The sequence below is a fragment of the Pipistrellus kuhlii genome, unplaced genomic scaffold, assembly GCF_014108245.1.
Source record: "Pipistrellus kuhlii isolate mPipKuh1 unplaced genomic scaffold, mPipKuh1.p scaffold_m20_p_22, whole genome shotgun sequence".
NCBI classification, from domain to species: domain Eukaryota; kingdom Metazoa; phylum Chordata; class Mammalia; order Chiroptera; family Vespertilionidae; genus Pipistrellus; species Pipistrellus kuhlii.
The window spans coordinates 290,852-312,342 of record NW_023425521.1 but is presented as its reverse complement, the minus strand read 5'-3'; the positions used below and the strand labels follow the sequence as shown (position 1 = coordinate 312,342).

General features: G+C 38.6%; 1 protein-coding gene and 1 long non-coding RNA gene across 3 annotated transcripts in view; one reads left to right on the top strand and one right to left on the bottom strand.

The window, feature by feature from the left end:
- SKAP1 (src kinase associated phosphoprotein 1) overlaps positions 1-21,491 on the top strand; it is a 253,543-nt gene that overhangs the window by 94,922 nt on the left and 137,130 nt on the right. The window lies entirely within an intron of this gene.
- On the bottom strand, positions 1,138-14,085 carry LOC118726462. Its single transcript, XR_004990305.1, has 2 exons — positions 13,917-14,085; positions 1,138-1,637 (listed from the first exon to the last, which is right to left on the bottom strand). It is a non-coding gene; the product is annotated as an uncharacterized LOC118726462 (long non-coding RNA).

The following is a 21,491-nucleotide window of genomic DNA, read 5'->3' as shown; positions in this document are numbered from 1 at the left end:
TTCCTAAATGATGGTGGCACAAAGTACTTGCAAACAAGGAGATTCTGAGCTCCAAAACCATGATGATGATGATGATGATGATAATAATAATAATAGCATTTATGTGGCTATTATTATGAACCAAGGCCTCTTGCAAGGGTTCTACATATGTTAACACATTTAATTCTGACAGAAGTTCCATAAGGAACATGAAGCTCCATTTTACAGTTGAGGAAAATGAAACTTGCCCAAATAGCTTCTCCCTGGAACAGAAAATGGAAAAAGTGAGAAAATGAAGACTCGGACTCTTGGAAAGAACTTCCATGCAATCAGATGAGTGATTTGTCTCTCTCTGCCTCTTTCATCTGTAGAAAATTATGATGTTTTCTGAAAAATTACATTTGTGAAATATGTCCTGTTTCTTAAGCAGCGGTAAGTAAATAGGAAATATTTTTAGTCCTCTTAAAGCTTTGCAGTGCTTGGGGTCACTGTTCTTCGTCTATGACATGGTGCAGGGCTTCTAAGAAAGTGCTGCAAAGTCCTCATGGAAACTTTCCTGGTGGGGAAGTCTCTAGAACCATAAAATCCAGACCCCTTTCTGACTCCAAATATGAGTTCCAGTTTGGTGAGAACATGCTGTAGGCTTCCCTTAAAGTTTGGCCTTGTCTAGTCTGTGACTCTGTGCTCTGGCAACCAAAGTAGGTTCCTGGAGAGCGTTTCATTCCTTTCCTCCTATTGCTCTAAGTCAGCCAGTTGCACCCTTGGAAGGATGAGTAAAGAGGAATTAGGCAGGACACAAAGGTCTTTTGCTTCCTCCTCTTTCTAAAGACTAGTTTGCATTTTATCTTATTGTACCAGGGTCTGGGTTGTGATCCATTCGATTCACAATAAAAATATAGTATTTATGGGTCATAATTAGCCTCTGACTCCTAGTCCATTGGCTGCACCCTTTTGGTTCATGAGAAGGGGTCGGGGGAGCCACCTTGTGGCCGGAAGAGGATCCAGCAGCTTCTAGGACCCAGTTCTGTTTTGAGTCAAAAGAAAAGACCATGAGGGTAGAAGCCAGAGGTAAATCAGAAATATCAATCACTAAATATTTGTGGAAAGTAGTAAGGGATATAAATAGAATGTATAACTACAATAACACTGAAGCTGTAGTTGTAAATATACATTATCCTCTTTAATATGACATAGAGTAGATTGAGAACCGAGAAATTATTAAGATCCCCACCAAAAAAAAAAAAGAAGAAAGAATGAAAACATTTAAGTTAAAATTATGTTCATTTTGTAATTTAATAAAGAAATCCCAGAGACATATTTTTAAATTTAATGTTGTTTTCTAAAGCACAGCAAAAGCCCCACTGACATCTGTTTGCATACATTGTGTGTCAGGCAGCATCAGATTTGAATGGAATTTATCTAAATTTTATATGCATGGCTTGATGTAAATTGAAATAAATTGTACAGCATACTCTGCGCGGACATATTGGTTTTTCCATCGCTGCTTGAACTTTTAACCCCGGGGCCTGAGCCGGTCACACGTTGACCTGTCTGAACTCTGCTGGTAGATCCAAGTGTGGAAGGCTGACCTTGCCTCCATGGCAACCACCAAGGAGGGTCCATGACTCTCCTCTCCCTTTCTCTCTCTTTTCTCCACACTCCACATAAAACAAAACAAATTAGTATATTCTCAAACAGCCAGGGAGTGTAATCTTGGAACAGTTTTGCCAAAAATGCATTTTGCCTCTAACCCAAGCTCTAAGCAAAGCTTTCGCAGCTTGCTTGTCAGATGTTAATGAAAGTTTGAAACGAATGCCTTTATAAAATTAATGGAAAAGACCCCTTCCTGAGACACATTCCGTTTGCTTGTCTACTATTATAGTAAAATATACTTCACATACTCATATATTAGGTAATGCTGCTATAGGTGTGTTACACATGCAGATAAAAATTATACTTGTGTGGAATGGCCACATCATTCTTTATAGGTGGGATTTAAAAAAAGAAAAACTTGGATTAGGTTTTTCCAATGCCCACAGTATCCACATCAGATTTAACATTTTCCCAGTGTCATGGAGCTAATGGATCTGTAAGGAGTAAGCATTATGGATCTAGAGTTAATCTCTCTATTGTGGATTATAGTCATCTTAATTAAGGTACTTTTATGTTTCTGATTTGTCTTCATTTGAATGATTGATCTTTAAATCCACGTACTAACAAATTATTATTTCAGTGGTAGTTTCAAGGTGTTATTTATTCATCTCTAAAGTTAAAATTATGTTCATGGGGTGTATTTGTAGTCATTCATTTATTAATGCAAGAAGCATTTGCTGAATGCCTACCATGTAGGTAACTTCAACTATTGATATATACTATGGTGATAAAAAAAAAAAAAAGAAAAAAGAAAAAGAAAAAGAAAAAGAAGAAGTGTATGCTTAGTCTTAAGGAATCCCAGTTTTGTTGCGAGATAGGAGGTTATTACACAGAAAGAGAAAAACTGTAGAACAATTAGACAGCAGTGACAGATGTATATTGTTTAAAATTGTATGCCAACTGACAAGGAAACAGGGCATAATGAAGTGACCATTTGGGAGTGGATTTAATGGAGAAAGGCCTCTTATGAAGGAAGGCTCTAGAAAGGTGGTTGACCAGGACTAGTAAACAAACCTTCTGCTAAGTTTAAGAGTAGATTAGGAGGTTTCATAGAATTTGCAAAACCTGGAATAGTGTTGTTGATAAAGAGGAAAAAATGACCAGTGAAAATGGCCTATATTATTCCAGGAATAACAAGTATCTTTGAATGCTCATAGATTAATCTGCTATCCTTCAGATCCTGGGGTTCGGATGCATACCTCAATTATTTGTTTCTGAAGTTGTGCAGTAAATATATATATTTATTTTAAAAACAGGCGTGTCAATTTTGATTTGCAAGGGCCTTCTAGTGTCCTTTTTAGAAAATCTTAATTTTTAAAAGTTTGAGGTAGAGACCTGAAAATAGCAAATGTTTGACAAGTTGCCTCTGGACAACTACAGGTGACAGGATTGATAGGAGTCCAGTCTGATTAAACTGAAATCCTCATGTAGAGTGGCCTTGGGGTAGTTTAAAAATGGCAACCGAAATATCACAAGAATGTTTTTCTTTGTCAGGCAATGTAAAATATAAGAAACAGAGTATAGTGTAGGCAAGGAGAACCAGGAAATTCTCCCAGTTTGCCTCTAGCAAATTCCTTGACCCTCTGAAGTCACATTATCTTGGTGGGCCACAGTTTCCTCATGTATAATAATAAAAATATCTAACAAATACCAAATTCTTGCTTTATACCAGGCTCTAGTGTTCCAAGCACTTTCACTAATTCTCACAACAATCTATTGGGTGAGTATTATTGTTCTCAGTGTACAGATCAGAAAACAGAGAAACACTATCTTTCCTAGGATCATACCCAAGTAGTCCACTGCACCAGGGGTCAGCAAACTTTTTCTGAAAGGGACCAAATAGTATGTCTCTTAGGATTTTGGGGCCTTGCAAGTCTCAAGGTGTTGACTGTGCCAATATACTGCAAATATATCAACTACACTAATAAAAGAGTAAGATGCAAATTGACTGTACCTTTGCGACTCCCACCAGCCAATCAGAAGTGAGTATGCAAATTAACCCAACAAAGATGGCGGGTTAATTTGCATGCACAGGTGCCAAACAGCCAGGGGTGGGGTGGGACACTTTGTTGCCATGGTGATGACACGGGCATTCCACAGTGCCCGAGCCACTGTGGGCCTCTGGGCAGCATGGGAAGGTGGAAAGGCGGCTCTGGCCGGAGTGAAGGCGGTGCCAGCAGCCAGGGGAAGGAAGGCCTACTCTTGCACAAATCTTTGTGCATCGGGCCTCTAGTATGTAAATAAACAAATGTGACTGTGATCCATTAAAACTTCTTTTATTGTCACTGAAATTGGGTGATGTGATAAAAACAACATATAATGTCTCTCATATATCATGATGTTCGTACATATTATCCTCAGTTACAACCTTAGCCTTCAAACTCCTACATAGTCTGCTGAGCTGTATGCCTTATAGCTTCCCAAACATTCACAATTTATTTCATAGGTGGCAAAAAATATCCTTTATTATCTAATAACCTTCTGTATGTCCTAGGTATGATAATATAGAGGGCTGTACTTCATCCTCAGGAATGGCCATTGGAATCAAATTTTCAAAGGCTTTTCCCAAGCCTGTGTCTTTTTTTTCCCCTCCCCAGATATTAGAACATATAGTTTTTTTGATATAAGATGGTTCTATAGCCACAAAATTAGAAGTACATGAAGGAAAGCAGACTGCTTCCTTTATGTGTGTTCCATAAGATCTTGGAGTACCCACTCAACAGCTTCGCTCATAGAGCTGTAGTGAGACCAGATGAATAAGGAGCTCATCTATTTATATTTCTAAGACTCTAGACTATTATTTTACAGATGACATGGGCATTAATGTAAAGGCTATTTACAGGGTATTTGAAGGGGATGAGATAAAATCTGATTTTATCTAGGGAAACATCTAGGGAAAAGCCTTAGAAAGGGAAAACAGTAGCCTGACAGGGAGATCTTATCCCCTTAAACAGTGTCACAGGACAGTGGCACAGATGACCCACCACCTGGTAATTTTTCAGCATAAACAAAAGACAAATTTAAAGTTACTAGCTGTCGTGAGATCCTCTCCTATTTCTTTGCCCTTGCTATGTTTTGCTTGTATACAAAGAGTTTATTGCCGTTAAAGAACTTTATTTTGAGAATAATCTGTTCTCTGAGTAGGTTAGTCAATTTTTTTTTTTGTCTTTTAGTTTGTACTTGTTTAGTTTGTTTGCATTTAAATGATCTTTTAAAACTTCACATACAGCCCGGATGTGATAACTAAGTGGATTGGGCATCGCCCCATGGACCAAGAGATCCCAGGTTCGATTCCCAGTCAGGGTGCAAGCCAAGGTTGCAGGCTTGATCCCCAGTAGGGGGCGTGCAGGAAGCAGACAATTAGTCTCTCTCATCATTGATGTTTCTATCTCTATCTCCCTCCCCATTCCTCTCTGAAATCAATATATATAAAAGAACAAAAAAGAACCTACTACCTATGTTTTAAAAAAACACACCTTCAAATACATTTTAAGTTTTAAAATCTTAAAATATAGGATTGCCCAAAACAGTTCACTCTCTTTTTTTTTAATCCCTGAGATCTGACTTCTTCAAGTCACTGCCAACGTTGTATTAGAACTCCATCTTTATAAACCTGTTCCCACTGGACTCTGGCCCCTAGAAGGCCTAGCACAATGCCTCTCACAGGGTAAACGCTCCCAGAGTGTTCATTGATCTGAACTGTTGAACCAAATAGTGACAAAGATGGTGGATTTTGACTGAGCATTAGAATATACTCAGAGAAACTCGTGGCTTCTTTACATTTTTAGATGGACAGGACCACTCTAAAGGAATGCTGCAAGTAAACAACTGTAACAAGCCAATATTGCTGGTTTTCTTAGGCATTTCACATTGCTTGCAATAAGCTGGATAGCAATATAGGGTAGAGAAGAAGCAGGGTAACCTGGGTAGACACTTGTGTGAAAGGAGTTGTATGACATTTGAGCTGTTCCTCATGGCTCCTAAAGTTTCTCAGTGAAATGGAGTTTATGAGAGATGGGAGAAAGGACCTCCACTTCCTGTTAGTGAAATTCCATAGCCATATATATATATATATATCTCCAAAAACAGTGTCCCTATATCCTTATGCATCTGAGTCTGAAGTAGAAATATGTGCTCTTGCACCCAATGCAAAAAAGCATATTTATTTATTTATTTATTTTATATTTTTGAAATTTATTCTTTTTTATTCTTTTTTTTAATTTTTGTACATATACCCCTTCCCATAAATACCCTCCCTCCCCAGAGTTTTGTGTCCATTGGTTGTACTCATATGCATGTATACAAGTCCTTTGGTTGATCTCTTATCTCCCCCAGATCTCCCCAACCTCCCCGCTGTAATTTGACAGTCTGCTTGTTGCTTTACTGTCTCTATATCTATCTTTTGGTTCTTCGGTTTATAATGTTCTTTATCATCCATAAATAAGTGAGGTCATGTGGTGTCTCTTTTTCATTGACTGGCTTGTTTCACTCAGCATGATGTTCTCCAATTCCATCCAGGTTGCTGCAAACAATGAGAATTTTTTCTTTTTTATGGCTGCATAATATTCCATTGTGTAAATGTACCATAGTTTTTGGATCCAATCATCTGCTGATGGACACCTAGGCTGTTTCCAAATCCTAGCTATTGTAGATTGTGCAAAAGCATATTTATTAAAGACTAGAGGCCCCATAGACTAATTCGTGCATGGGTGGGATTCGGCCAGCCTGTCCCAGTGGGGGCCAATTGGGCCAGGCTGGTGGGGGGGGGGGGGGACAGGAGGTTGGCCAGCCAGCCCTAACCCTGATTGCAGGGGGGGGGGGGGTGGGATCAGAGCCCCAATCAGGCTGGTGGGCCCCCACAGTATGCGTCATAGTGACTGGTCATTCTTGTTGTTCCATTGTTCTGGTCGCTTGGCTTTTATTTATAAATATATATGATATGGTCTTTGGAGGCAAGGATGGGAATAGAGGGAAACAAAACAGGAAGTGCTTTACTAATCTTTCAAGGAGCAGTTCAGTGGACTAGTGGAAGCAGAAGCATGATTTTAGGCCATGGGTATGTACTACTTTTAAAAAGCTGGTTGATGAAAAGAGGGAGAGGGATAAGTGGTTAGTAGCAAAGAGGAATTTCTTTGCTTATTTTGTTTTTGTTTTAGGAGAAAGCAAATCTGAGCGGATTTCCCAGCAGATGAAAATGAATCCACCTAAAAAGAGAAGATATGGATAGAATCAAGTCCTAGGAAGGGTAGAAGTGGGATCAGATAATACTATTCAAGAATCAGTCTTGTCTAAAAGGCAAGGCACTTACTCTCTAATGATAGAAAGTCAAGGAATGGAAAGGGGTAAAGATGCAGAGATATTTTACTTGAAGGGAGAGGAGTGCTAAGCCATTTGCTGAGAGTAAAGAATATGGAGTAGGGATTGGACCAGGAGCTGGGGAAATGGAGAGTGGAAGTATAGGGAGGCACTATAGAAATAGAATAGAATCACGAAAGTAATAACTGCTAAATAGTAATTAATATACAGCGTGAACCATCTCAATCCATTAAACAAATGTTAAATATTAAATGGAGAATTCATGGAGGAATAAAATGGTAAAAGCTCCTAATCCAACTTCATTTCCAGGCTCAGCCGGCATCGCTTTCTCTTGGTGTCATGTGAGCCATAGCCTTCAGTCCATGGAAAATCACATGACTTCTTGCTGAGTTGCCCTGAATCTTGGCTTACCTGTATGATCCCTGTTGACAGCAAGACCCTGTCCTGAAAAGATTCCACATTCACAGAAGCACATTAAGAGGAAGCATTTCAGGCCCCCAAAATACCTGAAGTATAATTTTTAAAATATATTTTATTGATTTTTTTTACAGAGAGGAATAAAGAGGGATAGAGAGTCAGAAACTCAATCAGCTGCCTCCTGCACACCTCCTACTGGGGATGTGCCCACAACCAAGGTACATGCCCTTGACTGGAATTGAACCTGGGACCTTTCAGTCCTCAGGGCGACGCTCTTTCCACTGAGCCAAACCAGTTAGGGCTGAAGTATAATTTATAAGATAACTTTCCCCTCCTCAAAATCCCCACAACTCCCTGGAGCCTCTTGCTGTCCTAGCCCAGAACTCTCCCAAACATATAGTTCTGTCCTGTCTCTCCTGATGCCCAGCAGTACGGAGTGGAGAGTGTTTCTTTGTTCTCTGTCCTCTACTATTTTACCTGAGTGACCTCTGTCCTTTTGAACTCCCATCTCACTCTCCTCAGTCTCCCCAAACTGTGCAACGAAAGGCTACAGCACTAGTCTGAGGGCGGCAGATCCCTCCGAGGAAGGAACCGAACCAGTGACATGAGGGGCACACAGTGGGGATACTAACAGGCAAGGAGCACTCGTCATTGAGAACTGTTGTCTGGTTACACTGCAGCTTCGTGATCTTGCCTACGATCTCAAACACGAGTCATCGTTCTGCACCTACCTTTCCTCTTACCTTCCTCATGTGAAACTCTGCCTAACCTTTGGCCTCACAGGATTATTCATCATTCCCCAAACCCAGCTCCGTGGCTTCCACCTGGAACTCCTTTCCCACCCTCTCCAGCCACCCACGTTTCACTAAATCCTTCAAACTCTTCTCAACATGGCTTCCTCGGTGTCCCAACTTAGACTCAACATCTCCCTGTCTTGCAGTTTACTTGACCAATAACTCTATTATGGCTGTTGCCACCACTTGCCTTGCATTATAATCCTTACATGTTCTGGCTTCTCTGACAGACTGGGAGCTCCCAGAGGAAAGGGTTTTGTCTTAATTATTTTTTATATTTCTTACAGATTTCAACACATAGTAGACATCCAGTAAGTATTTGTGAAATTGAACCCCTCCCCCAAAAATGTGGTCATGTGGCCCAGTCCCAAATTATATGTATATATATGAATTCGTCATATCCTAAAAACCTTCAGAGAACCTTGAGATAATAGCAGTCTCTTGTTCAATAGTGTTTCTTAACATGTCACAGAGTAACAACCTCCCCTTCTCCTTCTTCCCTGATATCTGGAGGTTTTCCTCCCTTAGACAACAGCAATACTGAGGGTAGAAAACACCGTAGCAGATAAATCCAAGATAAGTGTTTACTTCGTTCAATAGAGCGTATGAGTACAAGGCAAATGCTGGACAGTATATTGGCACTACAGAGACAGGAACTGGGAAATGAGGCAGTCAACAAGGACATGCTCACTTGTGTACGTTACAACTCAGGGAAGAGAAAATGGCAGAAAAACCAAATCTACCTAAGAGTTTATTTCCCTTAGACTACTGAAATATGTTTATGCTTAGTTGTCAACAACCTATGATCACCCACATGAAATGAAAATGTTCCTATTTATATGGTACTTTTCATCCAGAGAATCCAAAGATACTTTACAAATTAGAAATATGAATATTCCTGATGCAATGACCCTGATATTCTCCATATACAAAATCCAGCTCCTGGTGGCCAAAATCTCCCCTACCCACACCACACCAATATTTAAACATTTTTATCAAATCACATTTTTTTGTCTTTAAAGTATTCTCTATTTTGAAAAGTCTACAAGTCACACTATTTCTCTTCTAACCAATGCTGCATCTCTCCTGCCCACTACCCTTCCCCCACTAACATGGAAAGTGAATTCAATTAGATCTACGACAAAGAGTAATTGCATTGGAAAATAGAAAAAATATCTCATCCAAGAGTGATTAAGCTCTTTACCTTATAGAGGGAGTTTAACTCTTTCAGCAAAAGAGGATCCAGTGTAATAAATTAATACAGAGATTTGCTAGATCAAAGTATAGAATCTTGTTTGAATCTAATTCCCTAGTCACCAGTAGGCTCTGCTTCAAGAGAACAGGGTATTTATTTTAAGGTCTGCAAGAAATATAAAGACTAACTCAGTAAAGAGTTTTAATTCTTCAAAACTGTTCTTACTTATACACTAAGTATCTTAACTCACCCATTCATATCTTAAAGTCTGAAACTCAGACTAAACTCTTAGATTGTGGAAAGTGAATCTAACCATCTACTTTCCTAGAATTATTTTGTGCTTTTGGTATCTGGATTTGATAACCCCTTCCATTAACTCAATCAGAATTAGTCCAAGCAGCGTCTGAGTCATTCTGCTTTGCCAACATTCTAACTCATTGCTTGTGGGTGCTCATCCTGGAACTTCGCAGGAAGATAATAGAGCAGCAGAAGGTGACAGGTCCTTTAGAGGACGTCCTAGAACTTTAGATGACCCATTAGGTAGAGATGACTGGCATACAGGACTTTCATTTGCGATACTCCACTTTTGAGGTGGGAAGGATTGTCAATGGCAGAGGAGACTTACTACTAAAAGGTAAATAAGGGAATATCTGAGACAATCTGGAGTCAAAAGACAGGTCAAATGTATATTTGGCTGCAGTCAGCCCTATGGAGGTTGCTCAAGGGCACAGTATAGCAAACAGAAGAAGAGACCTTTCTAGGGCAAGGAATGAATTCAGGTGCCTTGAACTAAGAAACCTTCCTTCTTGGACTTTTCCCCACCTGTATTATTCAGGCATTTCATACCTATCAATATGGATCAATTTCAATAAGATTGCAAGAATTTCTGCAGCTGGCCCTGTTTTAATTACCTTAGTTAAACTGTCTTAGTTGCTGAAACCGGTTTGGCTGGGTGGATAGAGCGTCAGCCTGCAGACAGAAAGGTCCCAGATTCGATTCTGGTCAAAGGTACATACCTTGGTTGCGGGCACATCCTTGGGTGGGGGGTTGCAGGAGGCAGCTGATTGATGTTTCTAGCTCTCTATCTCTCTCTCTTCCTCTCTGTAAAAAATCAATAAAATATATTTTAAAAAAAATAAACTGTCTTAGTCATGGCGAAGTTCTATAGGTCCAATCCATATATTTCTGTTCGTCCTCTGTAAGAACCTATAAAATAGGTACTATACCTTTTTTACATCACATTTAAAAACACACTAGCGGCACAAGGGTCGGGCTAGGTTTTGACCTGCGTCTCTCATGGTGGCATGTACTTTTCTCTAAAGCAGCTATGTTTTTTGAATGTTGATGAGACCCTACTTTTATTTGCTTGATAGGAGGGTGGGTCTGATTTTAAAAGTTAGAGCAAGGGGAATAAAAGTTGAACACTTGTCTTACAAGTTTTATTCCACCTGTCTCACCAGATGACCTTGGTTGTCCCCACTCCTAACGAAGGACAATAACATCTGTAGTTATGTATGAAGTAATGTATATTTTCTTGGAGAACTACTGGTGAAGGACACTGTGGCAATTAATCCCAATGTTAATATATCTATGTTTTCACCCACATCTTAACTCTATTGTACATAGGACAATTTCCTTTATGACATGTCCTCAGTTTGTTACACTCAACAAAACTGTCACGATAAATACTTTAAAATAGTTAGACACATTAACTAGGGGTCAGAGAGACTGGTGTATCTACTTGGAGTGGGTTGAAGAATAAAATATAGCCTCCATCTTTCAAAAGAAAGATGGAATGGAATCGGATAAGTCCAGAAGTTCTTAAGTAAAATGTTTTTAGTCCACAACAGGGTGGGTCGCATCAAAAGAAGCATCTGTCATAATGTAATACAAGAACTGGCTTATAGGACTTTCATTTGCAATACTCCAATTAAAATATTAAAAATTTAATATTTTAAAATCTGGAAATGAGTGAGTTAAGAAAATTAACAGCTCCTTTAACTCCTGAGACAGAGAATGGTCCTTTCAAGTATGATGGAGGTAGTTTTCAGGACAATCTAAGAAAGAGGTTACAGTTCAATTTCCACTAGCAGGACTTCAGAAAAGGCAAAAAGAAAAATGGATTGAGTTTCTGAAGCTTCTGTGCTTTAAAAAAAAAAAAAAAAAAAAAATTAAAGCTGCCCAGCTGGTGTTGCTCAGTGGCTGAGCATCAACCTATGAACCAGGAGGTCACGGTTCGATTCCTGATCAGGGTTGTGGGCTCCATCCCCAGTGTGGGGCGTGCAGGAGGCAGCCAATCAATGATTCTCTCTCTCATCATTGATGTTTCTCTCTCTCGCTCCCTCTCTCTTTCTCTCTGAAATCAATGAAAAGATATTTAAATAATAGTAATAATTAAAGCTGATAAAAATGCAAATGATTACTTACATTCTGAATATTTTATGCTAGTAGTGTATTTTTTTCTCCCCCAAATTTAAAAATTTATCATTTTTTTCCAAAGACCACAATGGAGAGAACTCAAGCTAACCAAGATACAAGGAATGTGTGGCAGTGTGTACTGACTGCTCATGGAAATCTTTCTTCACAGCAGGATTTGGACAGAAGCTCACCACTTAATTGAATAGTTCAGACGCCACCGAGTAGAAAATTTTAGTTAGAGCAGAATATTAGTAAACTTAAAGTATACAAACTTATATGTTTTCTGTCAACATAAACAGTATTTTCAAATATCAAAAAAAATATTTTTAAGAAATCTTTTGTGCTCTTATGCCAATTGTGGGTATTGGGACTTTGAAGTATTCCTTTTATACTGTAGCTGTTGTTTTGTTTTGTTTTTAACAACGACAATAATCTTGCTTTATTTTCCTTTTTATTTTTGAGCTGTTTGCAACCCCCTTTTGAATAGCGAGAAACAATGCAATTAATTTTCTCCAGCGCAATCATGCATAGATTTAATAAGCATCCGAAGGTAGGATCCATCTGCAAAGTACGCGTTGCATGTTAAATTACTTCTCTTCTGTGGATTTTTTTTTCCTTCCAAACCTTAATTAATTGGAGAAAAAAATGTTTATTAAAGTGGGAACAGGCTGGGCTCTGGCTCTCCGCCTTTGGTTCAAAAGTTCAGACAATTCCCTGAAGGCTCATCTGAATGTGTGTGTCTCCCTCTCACAATCTCTCTTTCTCTGTCTCCATTGTCGGGATGAATGCCTAGAAAAGGTGTATTATCTTGTTCCCAGGATCCATTTTAATAACCTGAACTTGAGTCAACTAACTTTTTGTGTGTGTATAGATTTGCATACATTATGTGTTTATATAAATAGTCCATATACGCAGACACACAAATGTGTTACCCATTTTCCTGTTGCTTAAAATAAAAATTAAAAAAAATTGATATCGTTTCAGTGGCATCTTTAAACAGGATGTAGGGGGAGAGCAGGAAGTATGATTCTACAGGTGGATCTCAGACAGGAAATTAGAGAAATTATGTATGACACATAAGCCACGTCTTCATGGGTAAATTTAGACCGGAAGAAAAAAATATTAAACCTGTCCCAAGTGGGAAAATGTCTACTGGTAAACAGAGAAATGGGGGGAAAAATAAATAAATAGAGGACGTGACTCGCTCCTGTGAGGTGCTTTGGAGACAGAAGAGATGGCCCCACCTGCAGTAAGCGTTATGTGAGCTGGGTAGAAAACAGCACGTTTGCTGTAAAATGAAAATATTATCTGAAAGATGAACTCGGAACTTTTTCAAATTTTTTTTTTTTTTTTTTTTTTACTTTAACGTAAGACTTGTTTTCTCCTTTAACATGAGGGAGGTTTGCACGGTCACGTCTAGACTTAGGAGTGTGGGGAACCAGGAGGCAGTGGTGAACTTGACTGTGATCTCATGGGACCGAAGGCTACTTCCCTGTGCCCGGCTGCCGCTTGTGCAGCGCAGCGTCCACAGAGGCGCCCAGAGGCGGGCTTCCTACAGGTTGTTCCGTTTTCTCTTTGGCCTCTTACCCAGGGTCCCTCCAGTCGCTGGCCCGTTAGTCATTTTAATTTGTTTTTAAAGAGACATTTAAATAGGGGCAGCAAAGCAATAGGGAAAGCTATTTTAGTCTGGCACGGATGCAGCCCGGGCACGTTGGCCCTTTTAGTATGCACACGTTTACCATCCCATACGCTTGCTGCGGGTGTCACATGAGCCAGGAAGGAATTTTGATGAATCAGCATCCCATATTTTTTCTCTCTCAAAGGCCTTGTTGCTACTGCACATGGACATGCACCCATTGGGGCCACATTTGCTAACGTGTACAATAAGTGACATGGAGGTGATGCTGAAACACGACCACTCAGGAACCGTTATAATTGTCTTGGAAACTTCATGATTGCCGTCTGCCATGGAGGGCATCTACTTGTGTGTACACCCTGTCACCATCTCCCCACACCCCAAACCCTATGACTTTCGGGGAAATCTCAGCCATTGCTTTCTGAACAGCTTTTGGCTTAGACTTCAGTGAAAACCCTGACCTGTGTGTTCGTGGGTTCCGCAGCCTGCATGCATGTAAATAACATACCTTCGAGGGGAGGGTGTGCGGGCCCTGACTCCTACATGCTATGTCTCTGTTGTCGTAGATTGGCGTCCTTGGTGAGCCATTCAGCGACATTTCAGAACCATTTCCCTCGGCAGAAAGCCCGCAGTTGTGTTTCTTTAGCTGACACCGTGGCACTTGGCACTTGAAATTGCTAGTTAGAAAAAAAAATTGTTGAGGCCGCCGGCTGTAATCAGCGCTGTTGCTGTCTGTTCCCTCAGACTGATAGCGGAGCGATCCGAGTCTGAGGGTTCAAACAGAGGTTATCTTTCCCAGGTAGCATCTCGTCCAACGAGAATTTGATTTTTTTCTATGGGACTTTACTCCATTAGATTAATGAAATTTCAGTGAGAGCCTGGCGCCCCCTGAAGCTTTGTTAGGAAAACAAATGGTGATTCTGGAGGTGTGACAGCTTGCTCGGAGAGTTACGAGAAGGTGAATACAGCCCCACCATCCAGGCAGCCTGCAGCCCATTGATCTCTATTTAAAGCACCAATCGGATTTTTGTTAATTATAAATGATTGATCTGCAGTGTTCCCCTCTCTCTCTCCTCTTATGTGCGAGGGTGCCCCTCCTTCCCCCACTTCTAACTTCTTTGCATGCTGAGTGCGGAGCTTTTTGTTTAAAGGGACAATCAGAGAGAGCAAATGAGAGCAGGACCCAGCAGCCGTGCTGCCGGGAATGCCATTGTCACAGCCTTCACCGCGCCCCGATGGAGGTGCGCCCCAAAGTAGGTTCCAGGCAGACTCTGTGTTCCCTTTTATGTGGCGAGTTCATTCCTGAAATAAAGAATTATCTTAATGAAAATAAAGCCATCGGAATCATTAGGATAGTATACAGACACTATCATGGTTATGTTCTGAAACCTGGATTGTGAGCCCACGACACGAAACCCCCAATATTCACTCTCAACCACAGAGCACACCTTGGACTCACCAGGACATGCTGTGTGGCCAGCCAGCCCCGCATGCTGACAACAGGGTGCGCGAAGGAAACATTTCTGACCTTAAATCTCAATTTATAGGCATTTTGGGTGATTAATCCACCCTTTATCAGCTCTGTGGAGTGTTGCGTTTTTTTAAAATAATGTTTAGGAGCAATACTGTACTCAAAAACCGACACGTGTATTACTCCTGACAACCGCTCTCCACCTGGTTCTGAGGAGCACAGAAACATGACCCTCGCTTTTTGGTGAAACTATTTTTAGTGACCATACCTGAGCATTAAATGCTTACTTATTAATACAAAAGCACGTGGTTGCTTCTTTGCTACTTGTAACATTACAATACATGAAGAATATAACTCAGCTCTTAGGAAACATATTTTGTAAAAGAATTATTGATAGTTTCAGGAGTCCAGGGCCTAGTAGTTACATTGAAAACTACATTGATTTCACAGTTCTAACTCAAATGCAGCTTTTAGGAATGCGCGTTTCTGAAGTTTGAGCCCTTAGTGAAGTTTCCGGACGGATCTTTTCGAGTTAGAATCATGAATTTGCCTGGGGGTTGCTTTTGTCTATATAATCCAGGCAAAGCACAAGACACTTTTCTAGGTCAAGAGTCTTGGAGTGGTTTATATTAATAGTTTGCAGTGGCGCTCTTCTGCAAAACCTTCTAGATCTGAAGAAGGATTGCCTCGTTTCTTCAAAAATCCTGCAACTTGTTCAACTTCCTTAGGAGTTGCTGTACCACTAATTATATATTATAAACTCTCACTAACACAAGAGCAATTCTGCCCTTAAAGCAGCAGTGTAAAAAGGGCAAGAACCTCAGCTGTAACAGACCGTAATCTCTCCACATCCCAAATTCTGTAATTTTTGGCAGGAGCTCACTACTGCTTTCTAAACAGTATTATGGATTTTGTAATACTCACCCAAATACGATGTTCTGACAGAACTTACCGATGAGGTCACTATTGAATGATCCTGTAAGTACTCCCAGGAAAAAATAGAGTTAAAGTGTAATTTTTGCCACATGCTGTGCGCCCTCAGCATTTTAAAATATTTTTCTTCTCCTTATAACTGCTTATTACTTTTATTATAATATTTTTAAATTAGCAAAAGTTATTAAGGCAATTTATAAATACTTATAACTCGGACTTTGGAAATCAGATTTTGTATTAGCCAAAAAAAAAAAAAAAGCAATATGACTTTTTTACAAATATTAACATATTCGAACAGTTGTTGATGTCGATGTCTAAATAATAAGTGACCGATGGCAACAGTAAGAAACGGGTGATCATGGTAAACTCGCCACATTGTTTTCATAACACGTGTCCAAAGGGCTGATTTGTAAATGGTTTTTATTTTCTTCCTGTTGGTTGTTGTGGGTTTTTAAAGATAGGCTAACGAATGATTTTCATTAGTGTATCTGTAATTTATGTGATCTTAGTGGGTACCACCAAGGTTAAATAATTTAAGGAAATAAACCCTTACCTGATGTAAGATAGCTAACGAAGTATATTAGATCCTTGCCCTATTGCTACATGAAATGGATCTCCAAAGCTAACAGCCGCTTCCTGCGGGAACACAAATCTCTCTATAAATATCCAAATGGAGCAAGATGTGGCAAATTTTTAAAGATATGCCATAAAAATAGATTAACGCTAGCTTGCCGTCCTGTTCAACTGAATTACAAAGGGATATCATGGGATTGCCAGTGACATCCACATAAATAAAAAATCAATTCTTAATGATGAGGCAGACTCCTCTTAGCGCATTACCCAGGTTAAATGGGAGCACACAAAGACATCAACTCCTATAAGACTCGTGGAGTCATTGTGTATGAATATGATTTAGGGAGCTCCACACCTCGATGGAATAATTGTTATTATATCTATAGAGCCAGATGGCATGAGGTGTAAACAGCCAGGGAGCACCTCGCCCACGAGGGTGGCAGGTGATTGCCAAGGTGTTCTCGCATCCCGCTCACCCATCTTATCACTGGGATCTGCATTACTGTTTGCAAACTGCAGGATGGTTTAATTGCTGGTACGCAGATTTCTCAGAATGGTTCTGTTGTTCAGTAGGACTGTACAATATAGAGTGTCCTTCGCGGGAGAACAGATGAGGTAGAATAAATGAGAATTGATGAGGCAGCTACCTGGATTTGTGTGGTGAGGACTGTATTTTTTACAAGAAAGAGACAGGGAAGTCATTTTTTTCCCCCCCAGCATCAGTGGCAGCAACAACAAAAAATGGTGTTTTCTAAAATTCTAAAAAATGAATTCACAAATTTTCAGTGAAAGAAGCTCTAGTAATTACTGTTATCAAAATACTCCTATAAAGGAGACCAAAGGTTACAAAATCGTGTGCTCCCAACGTAAGAGAAATGCAAATTCGGAGAAGTATATTTAATTTCTTGTAAAATATCTTCCTTTTTTTTTTTTTTTTTTTTTTTAGACTTAAGTTGATTTCTGCTAACTATCCAAATGGAGAAAACTCACCCATTCAACAGATATTTATTGGGCACCTGCTATGGGCCAAGTATTGGCCCTGGAGATACATCCATGGGAAAACCCTGCCTTCATGGAGTTTACATTCCTGGAAAGGCGGCAACACATGATATATGATATATGATATATGATATATGATATATGATATATGATATATGATATAAGAAGATATGGGAGAAAGTGTGCTAAGTTAGAGTGTACAAGTGTAAGATTTGCTTTTTCCCATAAAACATAATAAGACAATCTAGGAATAATAAAGAGGCTGCAAAAGTTCTTGTTTATCAACTTCATTGAGCGTATGAAATTTCGAGTGATGAAATACTGATTAGGTATCTGTTGTTTCATCCTCAACTCAGTGGCCATTGTTAGAGTTAGAATGAGTTCATGTAAGCTTAGATTTTCTTGGCTTAAATTAAACTTAATAGTGCTACATTTTTTTATTATTTGGTTGCTTTCCTTTGATAATGGCTTTGGCCAGGTAGCTCAGTTGGTTAGAACATCGGCCTGATATGCCAAGGTTGTGGGCTCAGTCTATCGTCAGGGCACATACAAGAAGCAACCAATAAATGCATAAATAAGTGGAACAAAAAAAATCAATATTTCTCTCTCACCCCCTTCCCCAGTTTCTCTCTTAAATCAATCAATAAAAAATGTTTTAAGCATATTATCTTTAATTATAACTAATTCCTAAATTGTTCCTTGCTCTTCCTTAAATAATCCATGGTTTCTGGATTATCAATATCAAGGACATAAAACTAACCTCGTATTGGATTATTTATCATAGTGTATTTAGTGGATTTAGATTTCCAAACGTAAAACAGATTTTCCAAATGTCTAAAATATAGCAAGTTCCTAAAATTTTGGGGATCTCATAAAATAATCCTTCTGTCCCCTAATATCAAAAGCATCTCAATCCAGAGATTATATTCCTCACCCTACTCCATGGTGCTATTGACTAATTAACTCCTGGGTTTTAAACCAACGCTCAGTTCTTCACCAGAAGTAGTTACCATGGAACTGCAGCTACTCTTTGGATGAGACACGGTACATGCTGTGAAATATTCCTGTAGTTTTGGTGAAAAGGTGAAACTCATTTTGTAATATCGTCTTCATTCAGGTTCATTTTTTATTAACTATTAAGAATAAAAAATATATATGCTTATCGCTGCATTTAAAAATTCCTGAAAGGATGTGTTCCAAAGTGCCAATGGCTACAGTTTATAACATAATATTAGGGGTAGTATTTACTCTTTCTTTGCTCTCTTCGTTATTTTAATTTTTTTCGATAATGAGCTTGAATTTTTTTTTTTGTAATAAAGAAAACTCTCAATATATTTAGAGACTAAAAATTGATTTTTTTATTTTATTTTATTTTTTTACATAACACAAACCTCACAGCTGGCAACTGTATGCAGGTCAGTTCTGCAAATAGAAAGTTGTAGAAATCAGCAAGCATCGAGATTTGGACAATACCATGAAATTACTAATCTAAGCTATCTCTATTCATTGTACTTGAAAAGTGCTGTGCAAAAATTTGATCAAATCATCAAATTTGGCGTGGCACTTATTTTATTACCAATATATATATTTTTTTAAATAGTAGGCTGCTATGTTTCTATAGCGCCATGTCAGATATACTAAATTTCATGAGGAAACGAGTTTTTATCTCAAACCTTTGAATGTGGTGTCTCTCCATAAGGATGAGTTTTTATGAATGTATAAGAAAAAGAAAAAAAAAAAGCTTGGAAACTTGATTTCTTTTAGCAGTCAACAATAGTTAGCCTATCAGGATGCTTGAGTGGATAAACATCCCTACTGTTTTAATTTTGAATATAGATTGTTTCGTGCTGATGGGGAAGTATGGTTAATTTTAATAAAATTAACTTTATATTGTTATTTCACCGCTTTATAATAATTTTACATGGCACCCTGGGGATGCCTCTGTTTTACATTATCAGGTGTCACATTTGCCATTTGGTTCTATAGCTGCGTTCAGCTTCACTTCTCTATTCAATCGCCTGAAGCCACACTATTCACATTATATTACAAGTAGCTATATTGCTATAGGCTGCACAAGTTTACATACTTTTGTTTTATATGTATATATCATTTTTGCATTTTCTTAAAATCACTGTTTTGTGCTGTTTACCTGCACTCCTGTTACTTGCCTTTAGGTAGACATAGTTATGACAAGTTGGCTAAGATTCCTTAGCAATAGGCATCAAGTAATAACATATATTTTTTTTCAATCTAGTAGTCAGTCATGATTTTGATACAACCTCAAAAAGTGCTTCATTGTTTTTGATAAGCGTTATAATTTGATAAACCCTTTAAAAATAACTTTTTAAATGGAGCGATTGCTTAAGGGGAGATTATTGATGACTTTCATAACTCACCGCATGTCGGACAGATCACTGAGAGATAATCAATCAAAACACGTCTTCATTAAATGCTACCGCTTGGCTTATGCTCTCCCAGGAATTCATAGAAATCAGACAGACTAGCAAATAATCTGTAAGAGAATTGAGTATTTGTCAAATTAAAGACCACTGTTACTAAATACACAGTAATTAAAGATACACTGAGTTCCTCCTGAATCCATTCATGTGTTTACTTTTTACACTTTTTAAAATATATGTTGATGGCTTAGCTTTAAAGTTTAAGTTTTCTCTCCCTTGAATTGTTCCATGCTTTTATCATGCTGCCAGTAAGGTGTAGTGTGTTAAAACATTTTGATTGTGTTAAATATTTATTGTGGACCGTTTAGAACATGCATTTGAAAGTAGACTTTCTTTTCCACTTGAGTTTGTATATATATAATGTTGATATGCAAGCTGGTCTCTTGTCTGAGATCCTATATGCAGCTGGCTGGTTTTTGATTGATAGACTAATGATTCCTATAATCAGAGGCGCATTTACCCAACTGATAACTGATTTAAAAATAGAATAATCAATTTAGCTCTGCTTTAGCAGTTGGTAGACAGAACTACATATACTGAGTACTGAGAGATTTCTATGGAAGTGTGCTGTAGATTGATATTTCTGTCTTTTAGAAAATATTCCATTTTTTCTTCTCATACCAAAAATTTCTGTGGCTCATAGGAACTGTCTCAGCTTTGAATTATACCATTATTCCTTATTAGTAGTAGTAATCACATATCACTTTCTTTCACACTTTCAATTTTTATATTTTGTGTACTCTCTTTTAGTTAGAATCTTCAAATACATTATTACAGTTGTACTTTTGTTTCTACAATAATAACTGCAGCTGCCCTCTCATTCTTTTAAAGTGTAAGTTGCTTAGTGAATATCTGTTTTTCATTTCCTTTTATTATTGTGGAATTTGTAGGTTTGGGGAACGTTGTTGTCTATAGGCAGTGAAGGGGTGGAGTCAGGTGGTCTGAGCCACTCCTATGTCGTAGTTGTGACACTGGTATGACTTCCAAAGTGACTTCGATGACATAATTAAAATTATCTAGCAAATTAAGATGAGCGTTATGAAGAGAAATTGTAAGAAAAGGGCAGGGCAATTATTAAACTGATTTCAAACCCAAAAGAACTCTTGTCCTTGAAGAAGACGTGTGCTTATTGTGGGATCTTGTAGATGTTGGCTTTAGACAGGGTGTGCCTTTTGAATGCTTACGTGGCTATCCATTCAGAACATTCTAGATGGCTATTTGCCTCTGCGCTGAATTCGTAGACTTTATCTTTGTTTTTCTATCAATAGTTCAAATATTTACAGCTCCTACATGTGCTATTTGAAAAGTAGTACCTAGGCCATTGCAATGGCAATATTGCAGAGAACTTTCTGGTAAAAAATTTAGCAGAATGTGGAGAGAATTTGGGGGTAAAAATTGTTTGCCTAACATCCCCCCACCCCCGCCATTTCTGAGTCAGAATTGGGGCAAATGACCCACAATGTGAACAAAAATTCAATGACTATTAATATATTTCTGAATTTTTACAGGGAGATGTATTTGAAAATGATTTTACGAAGTCTCTGAAAATGTGGGTAATTTGGATAATGTTTATAAATATTTTACCTGCCTTGGATGCATGATTAGTTTTGTCCAATAACAATTTCAGAGCAGCTAATGTGGCAATATA